Consider the following 18378-nt stretch of genomic DNA (forward strand, 5'->3'; position numbering starts at 1 on the left):
TGAACTGAACATGGGCTATTCTATATTTTCTCTTTTTAATGCATTAATTTTTTTCAAGTTACATACTCTTATCATAAGGTTTAGGTAACATGAGAGAAACAGCTGACAACACTGGTCCCTGCAAGTCTGCTTTCTAATAGAGAGGCTGGCCGGTTCAGGGCTTGACATTTTTGCTCAGATTAGTTTTTGAGATATGATCTAACTGCCTGTTACTTTTTTGGTGGGAGTTGGAAAGCATTTCTAATATTAATATAAGAAGGCCACTTCCTTTTTTCACTGTTGGGATTATAAATCACTTGGAACTCTTTGGGGACAACACATTTTTTACAGACACTCTATCTGGCCAGGTACAAATTGAATGTTTAAGCTCAAGTTCAAATGTCAGTCATCCTTGACTTTGATGTGAAAACATGTCATATTTCACTCGTGGACTGCATGTGAATAAGCAATATCAGCTCTCAGAGAATGGAACCCCAGCAAAAGGGAAGATAGTGACTGTGTTCATTTTCAAGGGCTGCCATAACAAATTACCACAGACTGGTAGGCTTAAACAACAGAAAGTTATTTCCTTGGTATTCTGGAAGCTAGAAGGTTGATTTCTTCTGAAGCCTTTCTCCTTGGCTTGAAAATGCCCATCTTCTCCCTGCATCCTCTGCATGTGGCTGTGTCCTCATCTCTTCTTTGAGACACTAGTTCTATTAGTCTGTTCTCACATTGCTGTAAAGAAATACCTGAGACTGGGTAATTTATAAAGAAAAGAGGTTTAATGGGCTCACGGTTCTGCAGGCTGTATAGGAAGCATGACGCTGGCATCTGCTGGGCTTCTGGGGAGGCCTCAGGAAGCTTCCAATCATGGTGGGAGGCAGAGGGGGAACAGGCATCTCATGTGAGAGCAGGAGCAAGAGAGAAGGGGCAGGTGCTACACTCTTTTAAATGACCAGATCTCACAAGAACTTACTCACTATCACAGGAACAGCACCACAGGGATGGTGCTAAACCATTCATGAGAAACACCTCCATAATCCAGTTACCTCCCACCAAGTCCCACCTCCAACACTGGGGACTACAATTAGACATGAAGTTTGGGCAAGATCCAAACCATATCAGTAGTCCTGTTGGATTTGGGCAAGCACAACTGACCTCACTTAACCTTAATTACCTCTTTGAAGATCTTGTCCCCAAATACATCACAATCTGAGGTCTGGGTGGTTAGTTCTTCACATATAAATTTGGAAGGGAATCCAAACCAGCCCATAACAGCTATTTTGTTTTTAATAAAACCAAGCCTTTGCCTTCTTTTTCAATGATCCCAGCTGACACCAAAATCTGTCATCTCCTGATTTTCCGTCATTAATCAAGCTGTCAATGAGAATTTACCAGGACTTATTCTCAGATTCAAAGGACACTGAATGGCACTAGGAGAATTAAGAATCAGATGCTAAATTCATTACACATATGGCCTAGCTGGAAAGATAAAAATACTTAATTTTTGTATTAAGTATTTAATTTAAAAAAACCCTCCCTTTTTATTGCCAGGAAAAACCTACATGAGAAAAGCCATGCTTGGAGAACATCAGAGATTCTTTTGGCCAGCAGAGTTTGTTGTTTTCAGTCTCTTAAGGGATGTTTTATGCTGCCCATATCCTAGCTCCAGACTCCCCATTTTGCTCACATGTAATAGAAAATTAGGCCATTTCTGTTCCAGTGACTCAGCACCAAAGAAGTCATCCATCTCAGATTTAAAATAAACTGCAAAATGCAAAAGAGACAACTCAGTATAGGGGGAGTGTAAGAAGTAAGATATTTTGCAAGCTTAAAAACATTGTGGAATGAAAATTATCCTTGTAAAGCTGGAAACTAGAAGAAAATTCTGCCAAGTTTTTGGGAAAAAAATCATTATGTATCTTGAAACTTTTTAGGAGTATTTTATCAAAGGATCCATTCCCAGCAATGTTATTTTGGGGATCTATTTGATACCAGCTGACATACTTCTATTTAGCATTTCACTGAATTTGAAAATCATAGCACCCAAATTACAGGCTCAACTGAAGCAGGGAGTTGGTCTGTGAACTGAGTTTGATTAATATATTCACTTCTATACCCATCTCTTCCTTGCCTTTGATAATGGGTGAAACTGCTGCATGAGTTATTTATTTTGGAAGAAAAGAAAAGGAAAATAGGGTATGGTGGCTCCCAGGTGAGCTGACTCTTCATGTACGTCTTCCTTGTGGTCATCTGCATTGAAGCAGGTCACTGTACACTGGCCAAGCTTGTGAAGATGACCCATGAACCTGGCTGGTCTGCTTTAGATGAAGGCATGATGGTGCAGGAGGTCCTGTGATCCCTCTCACAAATGGTGAGAAAAATTTTCCACCAGATGAGTACAGCCTGAGATGCTTTTGTAAAGGTTAACACCTGGTTGTGATGTGATGTGTTTCTTAGGAGTCAATTTCCACTGAGGGCAGATAAAGAAGGGCTGTATTAGTCTGCTCTTGCATTGCTATAAAAATACCTGAGCCTGGGTAATTTATAAAGAAAAGAGGATTAACGTACTCATGGTTCTGCAGGTTGTACAGGAAGCATGATGCTGGCAACTGCTTGACTGCTGGGGAGGCCTCAGGAAACCTTCAATCATGGTGGAAGGCCAAGGAGAAGCAGTCACATCTTATATGGCCAGAGAAGGAGGAAGGTGGGTGGGGGGAGGTGCTACATGTTTTTAGACAACCAGATCTCACAAAACCTCTATCACAAGAACAGCACCAAAGGGGGAATTCCTCCCCCGGGATTCAGCCACCTCCCACCAGGCCCCACCTCCAACACTGGGGATTACAATTTGACTTGAGATTTGGGTGGGGACATGAACCCAAAGCATATCAAAGGCTCATTTTTTCAAGAGAGGGATTCACCTGTAGGTGTGTCTTCAAACGGACTTCTTTTCCTAAGTAACTCCACAGTGGCCCAACTCAAGAATCCCTAGTGCTTCCCCTTGAGCTGAAGCAATGCATTCTCTTAGAGATCTGCATGGTAACTCCCTCTGCAATCCCATCCAAGGAAACCCTGATCCAGTGATGTGACCTGTACTATTGGTCTGGAAAGACTCATCTGGTTTCAGGTGTTCCTTTGGTTAAGGTTCTCAAATTAGGATCTTTGGTGATTACCTGTGAATACCTCAATGAGGTTAAAAGGGTAATCAGATAGGGAGGCTGAGGTGAGCAGATCATGAGTTCAAGAGATCGAGGCCATTCTGGCCAATATGGTGAAACCCCATCTCTACTAAAAATATAAAAATAGCTGGACATGGTGGTGTGCACCTGTAGTCCCAGCTATTCAGGAGGCTGAGGTGGGAGAATTGCTTGAACCTGGGAGGCAGAGGTTGCAGTGAGCTGAGATCGCACCACTGCACTCCAGCCTGGGCGACAGAGTGAGACTCTGTCCCTCCCCAAAAAAGAGTGTAACCAGATGCACCAGGAATGTGAAAGGAATATTTTGTATTTTTCAATGAACTATCCACAGCTAATACTTTTTATCTTCAACCAGTGTTTCTCATGTGAGAAACCAGCACCACCACCTTAATCAATATCACCATGACTTTCATCATCATCACCATTACAAGCACCATCATTAATATCACTACCACCATTATCAATATCACCATCACCTTCGTAATCACCGCCACCACAACCACCATCAATATCACGATCACCTTAATCATCACTACCACAACATCACCACCACCACAACCACCATCAATATCACCATCACCTTCACATCACCACCTCCACAACCTCCATTATCAATATCACCATCACCTTCATTAACACTACCACCAAAACCACCATCAATGTCACCATCGCCTTAATCAGCACCACCACAACATCATCACCACTACAACCACCATCAATTCACTATCGCCTTCACCACCACCACAACCACCATCAATATCACCATCACCTTAATCATCACCACCACCACCACCAGCACCACAACCACCACCAACATCACCATCACCTTCACATCACCACCTCCACAACCTCCATTATCAATATCACCATCACTTTCATTATCACCACCACTACAACCACCAATATCACCATCACCTTCATTATCACCACCACCACAACCACCATCAATATCACCATCACCTTCATCATCACCACCACCACAACCACCATCAATATCATCCTTACTATCATCATCACCACAACTGCAACCACCAACAATATCACCATCCCCTTCATCACTACCACCACAGCCACCATCATCAATATCACCCTCAACTTTATTATCACCTCCACCATCAGCAGCAGCATCAACCTCATCATCACCATCACCACCTCTGCCATTATCAGCATCACTATTACCTTCATCATCATTGTTTCAGTGACAATCAGAATCAATAGCCATCACTTAGAGTTGGAGGAGGTAGGAAAATGTAAAGCACACCTCAAATTAAAAAAAAAAAGCTTATTGCTTATAAATTGACCCATGGATTTCTTGGAAATAATTTCTAATTCATTCAAGATTTTAAGCATGCTAACTGCTCTTTATTATTAAAATGCTGCATGGTACTTTTAGGGAAGGGCAACAACACAGGATCTAAAAATGGTCCTAGTTAATGGTGAATTTTGAAATAAATTGATGCTATGCTTGACATATTCTGTATTTTATATGTTCAAAGTGGATGGGAGAAAAATGAATCACCTGTAGAGGAAACATGTGAATTCCCAGGGGAGTTTTAAAAAGTGAGACCACTCAGATTTGATACAATTTGATTTGATCCAAATCCTGCCATGTCACAGGGTTTATGAAGCCAAATCAAAAGAGAGAGGAAACATTCACTTGTGTTAATATTCATGCATTCATCATTGTTCCTTCTCTTCATAAGGTAGAGAATTTAAAGGTTATTATAAAGCTCTCCCATGTATTATTCTGCCCAGTAAAATAGTAGGCAGCTGCTAAGGAGGAGAGAAATAAAAGTGGAAAACTCAGGTAGTCCTATGAAAGAAAGCGTGTGTGACTACGTCAGACTGTATCTTGGGGTGTTTCCTTTGCTCCAATGACCATTAGAAATTCCAATGGAAGGAAATTCAATTTAGAGCTCATTTATGCCTAAACCAAACCACATCTTGCAAACCTGGAAGGTCTCCAAATTGTCTGAGGTTGAAGCTATGGGGAGTGTCTTTGGTTGGGTTCTCCCACAAGCAGAGCCTGAGTCAAGAGCTTGTGTTCAGATAAATTATGGAAGAAATCCCAGGAACTGAAGTGGAAGGACTGGAAAGAGTGAAATGGAGAAAGAGAAGAAGCCAACACAAGGATGCATTTTGAGTTAGTTACTGTGTGGCCATTTTAAAATATGGCTGTAGATGTTGGATGCTCCACCTATCTAGAGGTGGGCTCTGTGCCCCCTCACCTTTCCTGTGACTCTAGCAAAAGTTATGTTATGTGACTTTCCAAGCCTTGGTCATAAAAGACCATTTAGCTTCCACCTTATTTGCTAAAACACTTGCTGTTAGAATCCTGAGCTACCGTGCCTGAAGTCTAACTACCCTGAGTGTGCCAGTTAATTTGAGCCTTTTGATTTGTTTTGTGTTGCTTGTAATCTAGAGTCCTGATTAATGGAGAGAACAAACCTTTTTTTTTTTTTTTTGAGATGGAGTTTTGCTCTTGTTGCCCAGGCTGGAGTGCAGTGGCGCAATCTCGGCTCACTCCAACCTCTGCCTCCCAAGTTCAAGCGATTCTCCTGTCTCACCCTCCAAGTAGCTGGGGTTACAGGCATGTGCCACCACACCCAGCTAATTTTGTATTTTTAGTAGAGACAGGTTTTCTCCATGTTGGCCAGGCTGGTCTCAACTTCTGACCTCAGGTGATCTGCCTGCCTTGGCCTCCCAAAGTGCTGGGATTACAGGCGTGAGCCACCGCACCCGGCGAAATATCGTCTTTTAATTGGAGCTGATTTCAGCTTTCATCTTAATATTGTTTCCACTTCTGCAGGCCTCAGTGTAGATCACAGTGTGGTGGATGATCTGCTGACGCTGCGTGAGTCCAGGCGGGAGTGGCTTCCTGTGAATAAGGAGACTTTGCAGGCTGAACCACACCCGAAACTCATCAGCCTCTTTTTATTATTTCCTGAAAGAAACCCAAAAGACACAATAGTTAATATCTGGCAGGAACAGATATATTAAATTAAAATTTAAGACCTTGATTTTTTTTTGGAAACTTCCCATAAATATTGTTTGATTTGGACTTTCCTTTTGTGTCTACACATTTCCTTCTCATTACAGGTTCAAAACGTTAGCTTTGGTTCATTTTTTATTTCTTCTTAAATACCGGCTTTAATTTCTGGAGGGTCCCATTGTCTACTAAAGACATTTAAACATGATATGTTCAAGGTTGCCAAGATACTTTGAGTATTTTCTTAAAAATTCTTTTGGATTTGGCAAGATTTAGAATCCATAAACACACTGTTCTGCGTTCTTTTACGCACTGTTTACCTATTTCTTTATAAAGCGCTGATTTTCCTTCTGTTTGAGTTATGTTCACGTTCCTCATTTGTCTCATGGTTTGCTGTCATATGCACAAAAAAAAATTTATTTCCAAGGAAAGAATAATTTATACGTGTTTCCCCAAATGGCCCCTAAATAAGTAAATTCGATCAATGTATATATCTGCTATTAGTGAATGAAATCTTTTATTCAGAGGCATACAAATGAATCTTGGCAATACAACGTATAAAATACAATCTTGGCATTACAATGTGTATGTCATAGGGGAAAGAAAACGTCAAACATTCATATCTTTCCCACCAGTGGCTTCCATAAACCGAAGCCACAAAGACCAGGATCGTCATGAGAGAAAGATGAGGCAGGATTTTGGCTCAAAATTTCCTGTGGTTGGAATGTTGCTTAAAGTGAATAACAACTAGCTGCTTCGTGTAACTGTAAATGTGGAGTAATAAAAGCAGCCTTCCAGTATCAGTAATAGAGATATTTGTTTAAATTCTTTAGCCTGGGAAAACATACAATGATCCCACATGAGCCTAACACTCTTCGCAGAGGCCGACTTTCTAGATTTTGCTGGGATGCATCTTGAGGAACTCTTGCCTTATGGTCACAGCACAGGAGGCAGCATTGATTCTCTGCCTCTGTCTTTGGGTCCTGCAGGGCGGGCAGCTGCTGGGAGCTGGTGTGTGCAGTCCCAGCAGGGTGAGCACATCATCTCTAGGCCTCCCCAAGAGGTAACCTGAGCTTCACTTTGCCAGGTTTCCACTGCCCTGGCTCCATCCAGAACTGACCAGGAACTCGCCAAGGATAGCCAGCTCCTCTCACTTGGCAAACCCTCTATTCATGTCCAGGGCCAGTCCTCCAAAGGCCAGGGTTAACCAGGAATCATCTATCTGGCCAGAAAATAAATCCACTGGCTTCTTTGGTCCACCTCTTTGGAGAAGGGCCCATGGGAGGGGATCCTGGGAGCCCAACCCCCACTATGGGCTCATCTGTGACCCAGGAAAGTTCTCTACCTCCGTGCTTTCCTTTCCCCAGCAGGGAGTGGGCTGAGAGCATCTCTGCCTCCATAGGTCCTGGAGGGCAGGAACTGGTTGCTGCGTGCTGAGCATTTCAGACTGGTATGTGGTAGGGCTACCCGTGTCTGAGTTAGTGTTACATTGGTGACTACCGTAGCCAAAGGGGAGTTTCTAGTACTGACCTGAGAAAGTTACCGGTGCTCCTGATATGGTTTGGATATTTTCCCCCTCCAAATTGCATGCTGAAATGTGATCCCAATTGTTGGAGGTGAGACCTGGTGGGAAGTGATTGGGGGGTGCAGATCCGTCATGAAAGGCTTGGTGCTCTCCCCATGGTAATGAGTGAGTTCTCGGTCTGTTAGGTCACTCAGTATCTGATAGTTTAATAGAGACTGGCACTTCCCCTCCCTCTTGCTCTCTGTCTTGCCATGTGACATGCCCACTTTCCCCCATGATTGGAAGCTTCCTGAGGTCTCACCAGAAGCGGAACAGATGTTGGCGCCATGTTTCCTGTGCAGCCTGCAGAAACATGAGCCAGTTAAATCTCTCTTCTTTATCAATTACTAAGTCTCAGGTATTCCTTCATAGTCACACAACATGGACTACTGACACCCCCGCAAAAGGGGAAATATAGACAAAGACTTGGTGCTCAGGAGGCTGTTTTTGTGGCTAATACCAGCATCAAATAATGTCTCAAAAATTTAAATAAACAAAACTGGCTGAATATTTGAAGTCCTGTCCAGAGAACATTTGAAGAAGTCAACGAAAATTTTGGATCTCATCTGGATATTGAAAGCCCTTTTTCTCCTTTCTCATTTTTTCTGTCACCCTCTCTTCATTTATTCTTTCTCCAGCTTTCATTCTCTCTCTTTCTTCCTTTCTCTTTCTATCTTTTCAATCGCACTTACAAGATGACTCAGTCACTAATGAGGGCCCCTGAGTCTCCTGAGAAGTGAGTACAACAGGCCGAGTAATAAAGAATGTGTCCTTGGTTAAGCCAGGTATCTGAAATCTTGACATTTGTATGCCGTTAAATTTATTTCCAGTTTAGAGCCTGGGCTTAGAGAGGGGCTGGGGCTAAGAAAGCCTTGTTCAGATGCCAATGGTGATCATGAAGGACCCTGTGACAGTGCCATCCTCTAGCCGTTCTCCTTCCTGCGGTTGAGGGTGCCACTGAGGATGGTGATGCTCCTGCCAGTTTCCTTCATAAATCCCAGGCTCAGCTCTCCCCAGGCAGCACCAGATCTGGGCTTTGTGCTGTTTTGTGGTCTGCCTGGGGCTCAGTCCCTGGGTCGGGCCTGGCATATGGGAACCGGGATGCCAGTCACTCCCCACCCACGGCCTCCTGTCCAGAAGGGCCTTGGGAGGGGAGCTTGGAGGCTCAGTCCTCAGAGCCTCTCAGGCTTTCAGATATGGCAACTTTTCAACAAAACCACCAAAGACCCAGCGCCCCTTCCCAGTTGGTGGTGCCACCAAATGCCTGGTTCTTCAAGCCAGTGAGCAGGTGGCATCCTTGGGCCCTCCCTCATCTTCCAGCTTCCGTGGAAGCCATTAAATTGAAAATGCATTCTCTGTCCACTCCTCTCCACACCCTGCTGCTGTCCCCAAGTCTGCACCTCTGTTCTCACCTGGGTCACTACAACAGCCCCCATGGGATCCCCTGCTCCCACTCCTCTTCCTACACGTGAAATCTACCTCTCTGCAAGCACCCAGAGTGAGCTCCTGAAAATGACCACGTGGCCCTGAGTGGATGTTTCAGTGGCTCCCACTGCACTGGGAAGAGCACACACCACCTCCTCATCACCTCCCCCAAGGCCTGACAGAGTCCTGCTGGTTCCTGAAATCACCTCCCACCACTTCCCCTCACTCCCCCATCCCAGCCGTACTTGCCTCCTGCTCCTCCTCCACCACCCCAGTCCTCCTGCCCCAGGATTTGCACACCTGCTGCTCCTACATCCTGGAATGCTCTTCCCATAGCCACCCTGTGACCTGCACCCCTTGCCCTTTGTTCCTCACCCAGGTGTCACCCACTCAGAGAACACTCCTGACCATCCCAAGGAAGCCCTCTGCACTCTGACACCATGTCCCCATGACCTGCACAGAACTGTCACCATCTGGAATTGATTCCCTCTCTTCCCATTTTGGAATTGTCATTTGCACCCACAGGAATGTCATCCATATGAGAGTGGAATTCCATCTGTCTGTTCACTGCTGGATCCCTGCTGTAAGAAAAGGGCCTGTGGCAGAGTGAGCTCTGGATGAGGATTTGCTGAGGCATTGAATGAGGGAAAGACTCAGAGAATGGAATGCTCAGAATTCTACAACAAATATTTGAATCCTAGAATGTGGAGTCAGGAGAAGCCCTTGGAAGTCATGTAGGCAAACTTATTCATTTGCAAAGGGGTAAACTGAGGCTGAGGAGAAACTGGTGATTTGCTCCACATCCTGAGGCCTGAGGGTCTTCTCCCTGCTCTGATGGAAGAGGGACCCTTTGTGCTGTTGTGTGTATAAGGGTGATGTGTGGCTGGGCAAACTTTTCAAAATGCAAACGACTAAAGACAGTGCCATTCAGCAGAGACAGAATGGGTGTTTGGGTTGACGGAGGAACAGAAAGGCTGCCCTGAGGATGAGGAGGGAAGAGGAGGCTTGAAGGTGGGTGAGCCCCAAATGTAACCTTCAACTCCTGGGTGGCTGTAGGCAAGGACACAGACAAGGGAAACCCTCAGGAATTTAATTCACCAACAGAAACATTCACTGACCTCCCTAAAGACCTGAAGGTCTTTCCAAAGGCGAGTCAGAGTGCATGCTTGGATGCTGATCTGGGGAAAAGGGGAAGCTGTCCTGGGCTGGAGAGTTTCCACCTCCACCCCAGATTCAGGTCCACCGGAACCTCAGTGTGTGACTTAGCTGGACATAGGGCTCCACCATCTCATACTGTCCTCCTGCATCACTCTGGCTGGAGGCAAAGCCCTCCTCCCTGTTTCCAGAAAACTCTGAACCTTTGCCCTCTTCATCAGTCTTCACTTGGTGGATTATTCTGTTCTCTAGAGCGCAACTCCAACGGCCCCTTTGCCAAAGGGCTTCCCTGAGAGCTGTGCCTGTAGACGAGGCTCCTCCCCATCCTGCTGGAGGTCAGTGTCTGTGGGTGCAGAGGGGCAGCTGGCGAGGGCAGGGACTCTGGCTTGTTTGTCCTCTGCTGTATCCCCAGGACCTAGACCCGGCCTGACATATAGTAGGTGCTGCACCACTCCTGGTGGATTTATTGTTAGAAATTAACAGGTTCTTGCTATTCATGTCTATTTCCTTCAGCCTTGCTGCTGAGCACCTGCTGCGGACTAAGCCTCTTCCAGGCAGTGGGGGAAAAGCAAACAAAACCCTGTTCCCTGGGAGCTCCCAGGTTGGCAGGGGAGGAAGATGATGAACTTAAAACAATAGTGATGTCAGGAGCCAGGCTCTAAGCAGACGCTTGGGGAGGCCCCTTTGAGAAAGTGACATCGGGCAAAGATGCTGAAGGAACGGGGATCTCATGGATTCTGGGGGAGATGGTCCAAGGCAGAGGGACAGCCAGTGTGGGCCTGAGCAGGTGTGTGCTGCGTGTCCGAGGGGCAGGGGCCAGTGTGGCTGGAGGGAGATGGGCGAGGAGGACACTTGGGGCTGAGGTCAGAGGGGACAGGACTGGATCTGTGCGTGACTTTGCATGCTACTGAAAGGGTGCTGGCTGCCGCTGTCGTGACCGGAGCCTCTCGGCAGGTCTTCACAGGGGTCAGGCTGACTGCACTTGTGGATGGATTGAACAGCGGTAGTAAGAGGACAGCATGCCTGGATCAGGGAGGACTCCCAGGATTTGGGCTGCACAGCTGGAAGAAGGGAGGAGCTGCTGACTGAGGAGTGGGAGGTTTGGGAAGCGCAGCTTTGATGGGGAAGCGCAGCTTTAATGGGACCTGCAAAGAAACTCCCTGAAAAAAACGGGACTTGCAATTCCAGCACTTTGGGAGGCCAAATTCTGATCACGAGGTCTGGAGATCGAGACCATCTGACTAAATGGTGAAACCCCGTCTCTACTAAAAATGCAAAAAAAAAAAAAAAATTGGACGTGGTGGCATGTGCCTGTAGTGCCAGCTACTCTGGAGGGTAAGGCAGGAGAATCTCTTGAACTTGGGAGGCAGAGGTTGCAGTGAGCTGCGATCACACCACTGCACTCCAGCCTGGGTGATAGAGCGAGACTCTGTTTCAAGAAAAAAAAAACAAACAGGGCTGAGCCAACTCTATTCCAGGCTCAGGACCTTCCTGCCAGGATGATCCACTGTGCTGTCACTCAGCGAAACCAGCCTGACTTTGCATCTGTGTCTCCAAGGGATAAATAAAGGTCAATGTCACAGCAGACTCCACTCTGATGCTGTCTTCAAGCCCAAACCTTAATATTCAATGAGAAATCTGCATTGATAAAATTTTCATTAAAGAAACATTATCCCTTTCACTCCTCTTGTTATTCGTGGCTTTGATTATCAGGCTAATTTGGGCTTGATTGCCCCAGTGATCTGCAGATTGGAACATTATTAAACATTTAGATGAGCAATGATGAGCCTGAGCCTCCCTCTCCTCTCCCAGCCAGAGCACAAGGGGCTCTGCTAATGATCACAATGGATTTGGGGCAGACACAGCAATTAGAGAATTATCTATAGTTTGAGCAAGATTTGACCCCTCTGTCTTCAAGGGAAATTAGCTGCTTGGCTTACAGAGCACACAATTTAATTGATAAAATGTATGAAAAGACAATTCCAGCCCTAGAGCCGGTTTTACAACTAACAACCTGTGTGAATGCCTGAGCAGGTCCTCTCTTCTTTCTGTACCTCCCCTTGCCCCCATCCGTAGAGTAAGGAGGGCTGGACCAGGGCAGAGGCTTCAACATGTGGGCTGTGGGCTGAAATCAGCCTAAAGAGGGGCTCTGTCCGGCAAACAGTTGTATTCATTTGTTTGGTGAACACTTTCCTAGAACTCATGATTTTGGGTTCTGTGTGTTTCATGTATGTTAACTTGCCTAATTCTCCCAACACCCCTTGAGACAGGCACTCTTATTATTCCCATTTTAGAGATAGGAAAACTCTGACCAAGAGGGGTTAAATGCCTTACTGTGGGTCACCTGCTAGGCAGCAGTAAGGCAGGGTTTGAACCCAGATGGTCTGGCTCCAGAGCCTATGCTGTAAACTTCTGTGCCAAACTGTTTTTTTATTACTATTGGAGGCACAGTGTTTAAAATCAAATTGTCAGAAATTTAAGTGTGTGTGTTTCTGGTATCAAACATAGCTTATATGTTGCAATAATCAAGCTCTCTCAGTACTCAGTCTGCTTTCCTACCTTGCCACAGGAAGCTATTACCAACATGCCCTTAGGGTAGAATGTTCTCCTCCTGGTCTACCTCAGTCCCTCCAGTCCCAGAGTCTCCCCATCATGGCCAGATATAGTTCATCTTTGATAACTGAATTTACCCTCTTTGTCATGCTTGGATTGCTTCATTATTTGACTTAACTGCCTGGTGCTGGTAGGCATTTGGGAGTTGTTTGACTGCATCAGAAAACAACCTAGGCTGCCAGGACTTGAGGGTCCACAATCCCATGGAAAAATGAACTGCAAAGAGGTGAGCCCTGCAAGCTGGTAGGGATCCTTGAAGCTGGTAGCCTTGAGTCTCCTTGAGCTAGTAGCCAATTTGTAAGTGCAGAGGAATTGAGAAAGCAGGAAGTGGTGGCTCGGAGCTGCATGGCAAGTTCACAGATCTGGGGAGATGAAAATTGACTTTCAAGCTGACAAGAAAACCAGGGTTCAAGGGTCAGAGATGTCAGAGAAAATGGGACCCCCTGACAGTGAGTCTGAATTTCTGTATCACTGTTTGCTGATTCAGAATGAGATGCTCAGAAGCCAAGCTGTAAGGGGGCCCCTCAAAAGCTAAGAAACGAAGCAGTTTTCATCAATATCATGATGCCATAACAACAAAAATTAGAGTTTAAGACTCAACGAACAGGTGTTCTGGAAAATATGCAAGTCTTTCAGTTGACTCCACCAAGGAATTGCCCTACAAGAAAGATCAAACCAAAATAAACTAGGCCTTATAAAGACAGAAAATCAGCCTTAAATTACTGTAATTCCAGATTTGATTAAGGTAATCTGTGCCTACCATAGTGGTTGACAGAAGAATTTACTCTCTAGGAAAATATATCAAGAGACAATTTTTCAAACAAAATATCCAGAAGTCATCAAAAAAAAGTCACCAGAGATATTAATAACAGGAGCAGGAGCAAATGACCAGAAACCAAGTAAAAACAACAAAAAAAAGACAACAAGAAAAGACCCACAGATGATTAGTTACTGAAATGATCAGATGCAAACTTTGAAATAACAATTAGCAACATATTAAATAAAAAAATGAAAAGCTGGAGCATTTCATCAGAAAAATGGAATTTATAAAACAATCAGATTAACAGTCTCAAACTGAAAAATAAAATAACTAAAATGGAAAGTACAAGTGATGGTATATCAACAATTTAGATAAAGCAGAAGATAGGTATGTTGAAAATATACAGGCTAAGATATGGCATAAAAACTTTGAAAATATAAAAAAGAGCATCGGAAAATATGGAATATGGTGAAAGGTCTAAATACATGTAATTGAAATTCTAAGGCTGGATGTAGTGGCTCATGCTTGTAATCTCAGCACTTTGGGAGGCCAAGGTAGGTGAATTGCTTGTGCCTAGGAGTTTGAGACCAGCCTGGGCAACATGGTGAAACCCTGTCTCTATGAAAAGTACAAAAATTAGCCTAGCGTGGTGGCAGCCATCTGTAATCTCAGCTACTCAGGAGGCTGAGGCAAAAGAATCGCTTGAACCTGGGAGGCAGAGGGTGCAGTGAGCTGAGATAGCACGATTGCACTCCAGCCTGGGTGACAGAGTGAGATCCTGTTTCAAAAAGCAAAACAAAAATCAAATTATACAGAAGCACTATATGAAAAGATATTAGCGGAGGCTTTTCCAAAGCTAATGAAATATGTCAATTCAAAGATTCAAGAACTCCTAGCATAATATAAATGAGGAAAGATACACTTCGCCACATCGTAGTAAAACTGTCACGAGCGGAAGACAAAGGGAATATCTTAAACGCAGCCAGAGAAAAACCACACATTTCCTTCAAAGAAGAAATAGTAAGTAAACAGCGAATTTCTCAATCAGATCAATGGAACTGGAAGATAACAGAATGACATAGATTCCAGTGCTGAAAAAACATAATTGCCAACCTACCATCTTATACCATAAAAAATATGCTTTGAAAGCAAAGATGAAATAAAGGCATTTTTAGAGAAGCAAAAGTTGAGAGACTTTATTGGCAGCAGATCTGCACTAAAATCAACAGCAAAGGGAGTTCTTCAAGCAGAAGAAAATGATTCTCACTGGAAGTGTAGATGTGCAAGAAAGAATGGTGAGCCACAGAAAGGGTTAAGACATTGGTAAATTTAATGAGTACACAAAACAGCAACAAGAATGTCCTGTGGGGCCTCCCATATCTGTAGAATTAGATGGTGTGACAAGGATGATGCATCTATCCAGAAAAATTTGTGATGGTGTTACAGGGCTCTGTGGTTCTTCACGGTCCAGGAAGTGGCAAGATTCTAATTTAGGGCAGACCATAATGAATGGGGGAGATATGTTACACGCCCTAGTATTACAGTGAAAGAGTAGTGAAGAGATTAGGCCGGATGAGGTGGCTCACACCTGTAATCCCACACTTTGGGAGGCTGAGGCGGGCAGATCACCTGAGGTCAGGAGTTCAAGACCAGCCTGACCAATGTGGAAAAACCCCACCTCTACTAAAAGTACAAAATTAGCTGGGCATGGTGGCACATGCCTGTAATCCCAGCTACTTGGGAGGCTGAGGCAGGAGAATCGCTTGAACCCAGGAGGCAGAGGTTACAGTGAGCTGAGATCGCTCCAGTGCACTCCAGCCTGGGCAACAAGAGCGAAACTCCATCTGAAAATAACAACAACAACAATAATAATCATAATGAAGAGATTAAAATGAATGAGCTAATTAGAATTGACAATACTACTACTACTAATAATACTTGGAATAATAAAAATACTTGATAATAAAAAATAAGGGAGAAAGAGAGAAAGGTGATGCAAATTGAAAACAAATAGGAACTAGGCCTAAATTGTATGAATAACTGCATCAAATATAAACAGAAAGACCAGTCTGATTTTTAATCCATAGGGATAAATGAGTCTGTTTCTCATCTACTCCAAAATATTTCAAAGATAGATGTGTGTATGAATCCCCTGAGCAGCTTTAAAAATGTTTAATTCTCTGAGCCCAGCGTTAGTAGTTTAGGGGTGGGATTTGAGAATCTGAATTTTCAGTAAGACTCAGAGCATTCCTGGAGAAACAATGACCTCACCTACGGAATGGGAAGGATGGGGATGAGGGATAAACTTAACAGACTGCTTTAGCTGTAGAGTTTGGAGCTTAGCAAGGGGCTGATACAAACACACACTCAATGCAATGCAAGAAATTGTGAAATAATTGTCTTCTAGGAGGGACTTTTGCCCTCCTGCAAATGGCAGATGAGAGGAGTCAGAGGTTTTCTCTCATCTTAATTATTCAGATCTTGGCAACTCGGGAGCAGACCAGCTGGAGTTAGGAATCCAAAGCAGGGCAGGATCCATCCACACACTTGTGTATTTATTTATTTATGCAGCTCTAGCAAAGAAAGTTAAAAACAGGGCTGGCCCCCAGCAGGGAGACGGAGCCTGACACTGCATATGTGTCTGTGAGACTCTGTCTGGTCCTGGATGCCTGACTCCCCGAGGTCTTCTGTGCACTGGGCCAGGGCCCTACTGGCCACAGAACACAAGCAGTGGGGTTCTGCACAGGGAGGGCTGTGGTTTCAGAGGCTGACGTAGCTGGCTGGCCTTCTGCTCCTGGTCTCCCAGAGGCTCCCTGCCCTCAGCAATAGAAGGTAAGACTGGGATCACATCCCAAGGCGGGAGGGGGCTCGTGCCAGCCCCAAAGATGCTTGGAAGGTCCTTTTGTGGCAGCCAGGAAGGGCTGGCTCTGCTTCTAGATCCACAAAGCTGCTCGGATAGAGGCCATCTCAGGCAGAGGGCCATGCAGAGTGGGGAGTGCAGGTGTGCCTTGCCTCGGGCTGCCCAGGTGACATGCCTGGGGTGTGAGTTTCTCCTGAAGCCTGACAGGTTTGGGAGCACCCAGCATGGTGGTCCAAGGTCCGAAGTGAAAGAAGGAAGGAAGGAAGAAAGGAAGGGAGGGAGGGAGGAAGGAAAGAAAGAAGGAAGGAAGGAAGGAAGGAAAGAAGGAAGGAGGCTCTTCCATATTTCTTATGTATGTGAAGGCTCAATATGGCTCTCCCAGGATGATGAGCAAAGGGGAATGTGTGAGAGGCTGTGGCCTGAGAACAAAACCCTCATGATTTTTGCTTCATAGCCAGTAGGCAGTAGGTAATGAACTAGAAAAATGTGCAAATGGCAACCTAAACATATTAGTCAGTGATGTAGAGGTTGATACTGGTAGACATGCTAAAGCTGCTGAAATGGTTGTTTCTGGAGGGCAGCAGTGGGAGTGGGAAATGGCAGCTCTTCATGATCCGTCGTATAATCCTTTTGCCCTGGATGACTTTGATAAAAATTATAATTAAATTGTAAAGAATATGTATTTTTTCGTGTTGATTTCATACGTAAATAGACGCCTCTGAGCCAGAGTCAGACCTCATGCCTTTCTCTGTCCTTCTTATCCCCCACCTGGCAGCAAATCTTGTCTGTTTCACTTTCAAAACACATGCAGGATCGGTTCACCTCTCAGCATGCCACCTCTCCCGCCTCGGCCCTAACTGCCAACATCTCCCACTGGATTCTTATGGGTGCCTCTTCCTGGGTCTCCTTGATCCTCCCTGACTTCAGACTGCCTTGTAGATGGTCGACTCCCCATGGTGCCCAGAGAGTCTGCCAACAGCGGAGTCAATTCTGCCACTCCTCAGCTCACAGCAGCCTGTGGCTTGTCACCTCCCATGGAGTAAAAGCCAATGATGGAATCCACGAGGCCCTGTAGGGCCTCACCATTCTCCTTACATCTATCTGCCTTGGAGCATGACGGGAGCTTACCTCTCAGACTCAGCACAGCCAAGGCTCAGGGCAGAACACTCTTCTCCAACAGAGTAGGTGAATGAGGAAGCGCCTGCTACTGTGGCCACTGTGAACATTGTTATTCTAGAATATGAGCACCTCGTGAGACTCTTGCTGACTTGTTTGGCGTTCTGTACTTCTTTTTAGTTAAAAAAAATTTAAATTTATTATTTTTTTAATTAAAAATTTTTTTAAATAGAGATGGGTGGGTATGGTGGCATGTGTGTGGTGGTTAGCTGGCCGTAGTCCCAGCTAATCGGGAGGCTGAGGTGGGAGGATCACTCATACCCAGGAGGTTGAGGTTGTAGTGAGCTAAGATCATGCCACTGCATTCCAGCCTGGGCAACAGAGCAAGACCCTGTCTCAAAAATAAAAAAAAGTAGAAGTACATTAGAAATGGGGAGACAGTCAAAAGAGTACACATTTCCAGAGACATAATGTACAGCATGGTGATTCTCATTAAGAATAATAGATCTTCCTATGTTGCCCGGGCTGGTCTCAAACTTCTGGGCTCAAATGATCCTCCCGCCTCAGCCTCCCAAAGTGCTGGAACTAAAGGTGTGAGCCAATGTGGCTGGCCTATACTGTTTTGAGTGGCAGCTTTATACTCATGGAACAGGCTACCCCAACTTCTGGTTTCTCAGAAGGAAATCGGAGGGTTTCTGTAGGAGTGAAACACAA

This window comes from Aotus nancymaae, unplaced genomic scaffold (assembly GCF_030222135.1).
Source record: "Aotus nancymaae isolate 86718 unplaced genomic scaffold, 86718_ANA_hifiasm-v0.15.2.pri h1tg000029l, whole genome shotgun sequence".
Taxonomy (NCBI): domain Eukaryota; kingdom Metazoa; phylum Chordata; class Mammalia; order Primates; family Aotidae; genus Aotus; species Aotus nancymaae.